Source organism: Rhipicephalus microplus, chromosome 6 (genome assembly GCF_043290135.1).
Source record: "Rhipicephalus microplus isolate Deutch F79 chromosome 6, USDA_Rmic, whole genome shotgun sequence".
NCBI lineage: Eukaryota > Metazoa > Arthropoda > Arachnida > Ixodida > Ixodidae > Rhipicephalus > Rhipicephalus microplus.
Window position 1 is genome coordinate 82,733,249 of NC_134705.1, and position 6,717 is coordinate 82,739,965.

General features: G+C 54.9%; 1 pseudogene; it reads left to right on the plus strand.

Moving 5' to 3' along the window:
* The first annotated feature begins 5,653 nt into the window (after positions 1-5,653).
* LOC119168819 (U2 spliceosomal RNA) lies at positions 5,654-5,822 on the plus strand (annotated as a pseudogene).
* The last annotated feature ends 895 nt before the right edge of the window (positions 5,823-6,717 follow it).

The window sequence follows — 6,717 nt, forward strand, 5'->3', positions numbered from 1 at the left end:
GGAACGCGCGAGTGTTTCCGCAGGCGTTCTTACGCGGCCGCTGCTCGCGGTTCATCAGCGCTGCCTGTCACCACCACCACGCCTAGCCAGTCATCCGGCGCCCCCTCACCGAGGTTGGGAGAGACCTCCACGCGTCTTCAGGTCTTCACGCCTAAGATCGCGCCCCGCACGACCGCAGGGGGACCCCTCTCTTTGCGTCGCGACGGGGATTCAGACCCGCGCTCAGGCAGCAACGCGGCGTCTTTATGTGTCAACGAGGAAGAGACGCACGGAGCGTCTGTCTCCGTTGCTTCGGCGTCGGCGTCTTCTGGCACAGAAACAAGCGATATCGAGACGGGCCCCTTGACGCGATCATCGCCCCTTACGTCACCCGCAAGCCCATCAGGTGGCGATGACTGCCCACGTCTGGCAACCTCAGGAGACGAGTCTCCTGCGCCTCCTGAGCATGAGGAGACAAGTCACCCCGTCTCCAGTGCGCCTGCCAACGTGCCGGCCCCTGTCACGGCGCAGGATCTGGGAGGGCCCCCGCAAGCCCCTGCCCGGGATGACAAGCCCATCGTGAGCCACGGGTACTACGCCGTGTCTGAAGACCACGACCGTGCTTCGTCAGACCCTTCCCCTGAGCGTGTTGTACCCCACAAGGGCCGGCGACTGGACCCGTCCGCGATCCACCCGGCGTCTGGCCACGAGCGGAGATCTCGCTTGCGCTCGCGTCATCGCCGCGGAGACGGGGCTGGTCGCAATTCGGGCGCGCGGGCCTCAAGTCACGACGCGGGCCGCGAGCCGAGGTGTCGCTCGCGTCGTCGTCAGGGAGACGAGCCGCCGTGCGACTCCCGTGAGGGTTCCCCCGCCCGCGAGGCGAGGCAGGAGCGAACGGGGCTCGAAGTCAACAGCAGCGACAGCGCGACGCCCCGCCGAGGGCGAAGACCCCGAGGTTGGGTAGGAACGCGGTGACCAAGGGGGACACACCCGCGGATGACAGTGAAAGAATCGAGTAGGCCGTTGGCGTCATGGCGCCGTACTGTACCGGGAGGGGGATGATTTGCTGGGGCACCTCGGACGCGTCCGAGTGCGCTTTGTCGATGGGCTTTGGATGCGCCTATACGCCTGGAATGCCCGGACACTCATCACGTCCTCAGCCGGGCGTGGTTTTTCACAGAATCCTTCTCCCTCCACTGACTGCTCCTTGCTTAGGTCCTCACAGAATCCTTCTGGCTCCCCTTTGTGTTTTGCGGAGACACAGCTCCCACTGCTCCTGTCTCCTCTGTTCCTGTGTAGTTTGTCAAAGAATCCTTCTCCCTTCATGGACTGCTCCTGGAGTATGTCCTCACAGAATCCCTCAGGCTCCCTTTAGTCTGTTTTCTGCTGAGATGCAGCTGTGTCGTCTGCTCTGGGCGTCGGCTGTCACAAGCTCGTGTCTCTGGGCTATTGGGCCCTGTTTCCATCACGCCATGGTCCATTTCCTCTCTCCCAGCGAAAACATTATAAGGTTATGCCTCATCGAAAAATCGCGTCTTGTAATGTCAGGGGCTCCCGGGACAGAGCAAAACAGCAAAGTGTCCTGGAGTTTGCTCAATCTCTGGGGATCGATGTGCTGTTCCTTCAGGAGATGAACTTTCGGTCGCCGCTAGACGTCGCCAACTTTAAAAAAACCTTCGAGGTCGACGCCTTCTTCTCCCTGACGAACGCGAGGGCCTGTGGGGTCGAGGCCATCTTCATTACGGGCCGCTTCTGGCAGAAAGCTTTTTGCATCTTCTGCGCAAATGGCCGAGTGCTCATGTTGAATATGTTCATTAATGGGAAACGGTGCCGCTTCGTTATTGTTTACGCCCCAGTGACGAGAATGTACACCAATAACTTCTTCCAAGAACAACACCAGATGCTCTCAGAACCACTCCCACACATTCTCTTGGGAGAGTTCAATTACGTAACAGACTCCCACAGAGATGTCAGGGGCCCCGCCGCGCCCCGTCGCAGTGGTCTAGTGGCTAAGGTACTCGGCTGCTGACCCGCAGGGCGCGGGTTCGAATCCCGGCTGCGGCCGCTGCATTTCCGATGGAGGCGGAAATGTTGTAGGTTGTGTGCTCAGATTTGGGTGCACGTTAAAGAACCCCAGGTGGTCTAAATTTCCGGAGCCCTCCACTACGGCGTCTCTCATAATCATATAGTGGTTTTGGGACGTTAAACCCCACATCAATCAATCAGGGGGCCCGCCGCGGTGGTCTAGTGGCTAAGGTACTCGGCTGCTGACCCGCAGGTCGCGGGTTCGAATCCCGGCTGCGGCGGCTGCATTTCCGATGGAGGCGGAAATGTTGTAGGCCCGTGTGCTCAGATTTGGGTGCATGTTAAAGAACCCCAGGTGGTCGAAATTTCCGGAGCCCCCCACTACGGCGTCTCTCATAATCATATGGTGGTTTTGGGACGTTAAACCCCACATATCAATCAATCAGAGACGTCAGGGGATCGGGCCGCGGAGCTTCCACATACCATGCGAAGGAGCTCGTGGGGCTCTCAAGGCACCTATCTCTCACGGATATTTGGCTTCACATCCACGGCGATCTTTTGGTACCAACACGCTCCTCACAGTTCACCGCCACTCGTATCGATTGGACCTACCTGCCCGACTTCCTCCTTTCTTCAGTGGAGGCGTGCGAGGTCCTGTCTCCCCCTGCTATCCTCGCAAATCGATCTGACCACCTCCCACTCATCACCACAATAAGGTGTCGCCCCGGAACCCTCAGTGGCAATCAGGGCTGGCAGCTCGACGCGGCTTTGCTTCTCGACGAGGTTAGCGTTGAGCGAATCAGAGAGTGCATTCAAGCCTCAGTGGACAACGTCTTAGAAGTAACACCAGAATGATGGGAAGCATTGAAAGCGGAGTGGAAGACTATTCTCCAGGACTAGGGCAAAGCCCGGAAGTGCAGGATCACAGAAAAGGCTGAATGAGACCCTTCGTAGGATCCGTATCATCAGGGGGGCGGACACCCTAACGGAGTGTACGCGGGGCTACCTCGCTGCTTTGGAGGCTGAACATAGCGGGCTACTCCAGCAACGCGCACGGAGGCCACCCAAAGACTGCGCTGGAACAGACCCCAATGAGATGACCGGGAACGGCCGGGTCCACATTACGCGAGTACGGCGCCCCGACAGCTCCTTCGCCACTGACCCAGATGACATTGGCAGGACTTTCCGGGACTACTTCGCCGCCCTCTTTTGGGATAGAAACCTCCCAGGTTCACCAGACGGGAATCAACTGATCGTAGAGCTCTGCCATAACCTGGCGCGCTTGAAGAGGGACGAAACCGAAATGTTGGGTAATGAGGCAACAGCGGAAGAAGTCAGGTTCGCCACCTCGAACATGCCACCTAATTCCGCTCCTGGCACAGACAGACTCACGGCTTCCTCTACTCCACTTTTTGAAACGAACTCGAGAGCACCCCCCTACTCATGGTTAACATGGTGATTGTCCGTCACAGGAAACCACCATCCTTTGGCAATGGGCGGATCGTCCTCCTCCTCAAGGAGGGCACCCAGCAAGAGGAGCTGTCGGTCTGGCGTCCAGTCACGCTCCAGAATGTGGATTATAAGATTGTGGCTTCCTTGTTGAACAACCGTCTTAGACCTCTACTCAACGCTATAGTCTCAGCACAACAGGCCTACGCAGTCCCGGACCGCTCAATTTTCGCCTTGACGGTCACGCGGGCTGCTTTTGAGTACTTGACTGCAAAATCTCTGTTGGGAGCCTTCGTATCTCTCGACCAAGCGAAGGCCTTCGATCGAGCCAAGCAAAAGTACATGCTGCAAGTCCTGCGCCAATTCGGTCTTCCCGCGCATTTTGTGGAGAGCATCGCCCTGCTGTACAGCGACCTGACGTGTCATGAGGCCGTGAATGGAGACTCATCGTCAAACTTCAGGTACGAGCGAGGCATCCGTCAGGGATGCCCACATGGGCCCACCCTCTTCATACTTTCGCTCGAGCCGTTGCTGACAAACATCTTGAATAACGACCCCATCAGGGTCTTCTCACTAACGGGGGATGCCGCAATCAAAGTGCTCGCCTATGCGGACGATGTTTCGTTGTTTGTGCGAGACCCGGCAAGCTTACAGGCCTTCTGGGAGACATTCGCACACTACGCGGACGCCTCAGGAGCGCTACCTAACATGGAGAAAAGCAAGGCCATTGCCTTTGGCGCCTTTCCCCGCGATGCCCTGGGTGAGCTGTGCGCAGTGGACACCGTCAAGGTGCTAGGCATTTACTTCTTTGGCGGTGGTGTAGCGGAGAAAACCTGGCAGCGAGCGTTGGAACGCGCACAAGTGGCAATAGAGCGCCTCAGCCCCAAAGGCTTGTCGTTACGTGAAAAAGCCCTGGCAGTGACGAGCACCATTTGCGCCTTTGCGTATTACGCCAGTCGAGTCGCTGTGATGCCCGCCAGGACGGCTACGAGGCTGATGAAAATGATCGGTGCCTTCCTATGGGATGGCAAGCCCGCGCCCATACGCCGCACCCTCCTACACCTTTCGACGGACGAGGGTGGCCTTGGATTATCCCACCCAGCCACTACTGGCAAAATGCTGGCATTAAAAACGGCCAGGGCATTGTTCTAAACAACCGGATACGTAGGGAGGGACATCATGCGCTACTGGTGCAGCACAAACGCGCCTTCCTGAATGCGGAGCGTCCCCTCACTCCGCTTGCGGAAGCTCCCTCAAGCTTTTACAAGGGCGCTGCAAACATGATGCGGATGCTCGAGAAAGACGCCTCCGAATGCGACATTGACAAAACCTCACCCGCTCTCATCGCGGAGAACATTGCGCAGGGCGTGTGCAAGGGTTTCTAGGGAGGGAATTGTCCCTCCATAGAAACTCTTGCACACGCCCTGCACAAGTGCCCCGCAGCTAAGCCGGTGTGGAGGATAGCGGCGAGAAAGTTTCACAATCGCCCCCCTCAAGCCCTCGCCAGGAACAGAGGCGCATTCGCCAAACTGGTAGTAGCGTGCACGCTGTTCGTGCTGTGGAACTGGCGCTGCCCAGCCGAAGCAAGGCATAAACCAGTACGGGCAGCCTTCCCCGCAGTAGCCAAGATACGTTTGATGTTGCGGCTTTAGCTGTCAGAGGATCTCGAAACCAACGGTGAGGACAAATTCCTTCGCCGATGGCACACGAGGTTCTTCCTACTACAAAAAGGCAAGCTGCGCCTCCCCATCACCCTCTTCTAACCTTCTTCCACCAAACTGTCGCTCGGTATGGTGTTGACTTCATAACCCACGCATCTCCTTTAAACTAGTATCTCCGTTTTTGTTGTCCGTGTGCTCGCTTCATCCCTTGAGGCTGTATAACCTTCTGTGTTTAGCAAGAGTTTTTTTTGTTTAGCCACAATACACACTGTGCTTGTGCAATTTCTCCACACATGTGTAGGCAACTGTGTGCTTGATGACATGTTTCTTTATAATTTTTAAAAAATGAATGCACATGTAAACTATTTCATTGTACACACTCCTTGAATAAGGCTGTAACCTGCAAATCGTATTTTGCTCTTACTGTGTGATTTCAACCCATGTCGCGGTGCCTCACATGTTTTTTGCGACCCTGAGTCTATTGTTCATTTGTGTTGTAGCCCCTCGTTGGAGGGCAACGTGTGACTCGTTAATAAAATTTCCCTTTGTGTAGTATCTGTTCTTATCAGCTTAATATCTGATACGGATCCTATCTGTATCCAAGATAATAAACTTATTTTTGTAATGCGGCAGAGTGCTTGAAGCTTGCTTCACCTCCGCCACGGGTTGGCCTGGTATTGCACTACCTCCGGGATCGGCCCACTCACCCCTGCGGGGGTGAGTTCGACAATAAATTAAATGACAGAAACAGTGTTCAAATTTACCAAGGATATCGTGGTAAACGGCGTGGGTGCGGCGAGTGTCCGAAACGTTGGCGTCACGCCGCCCCGGCTGACGTGGTATTCGCGTGCGGGGAGTGCGCTAGTTGTGTTTACACTTGCGATTGGAAAATAAATGTTTGTGTGTTCCCATTGCTCCGGGAAAATAAATGTTCGTGTAGAAATGTCATAATTGGAGGGCCCCTTCTATTTTTTTTGGTTATGTTCACACGTACATACTCAAAATTTTTTTTAAACATCCCTACTCATATTAATGAAACTGTTGAGTAATTTATTATTACTGTTTCAGAGAAAAGATAGAAGCGTGTATGTGCTAAGCTATTTCCGCTTTTCGAATTCACCCATTTTGGAACGAAATATAAAACAGCCTCTAGAAAATGGGTATTGGTGTTTCTGTTTACTGTTGCAGTGACAAGCGAAGGCATTTTTATTTCACATCTTCACGCGACGTCTTCACCTGAAGACGCGTGCTCTCGCCACGTCTACGCATCTACACTATTCCCCATCACAAATTAAAATCGCAAAGAACGCCACAGCACCCACCCCGCACACACCTGCTGTACGGTGGAGCAACAAAGCCCCGATGTGCTTTTCCTATGTCCACTGACCTGGGTCTCAGCTTCAGCCAGCGGTGGCTTTAATTCGTTGCCACGCGGTCAGCTACCTCACTGGCGCCCTCAGCCATCACCTTGATGACGATATGATGATATGTGGGGCTAGACGTCCCAAAACCGCCATATGATTACGAGAGACGCCGTAATGAAGGACTCCGGAAATTTCGACCACCTGGGATTCTTTAACGTGCACCCTAATCTGAGCACAGA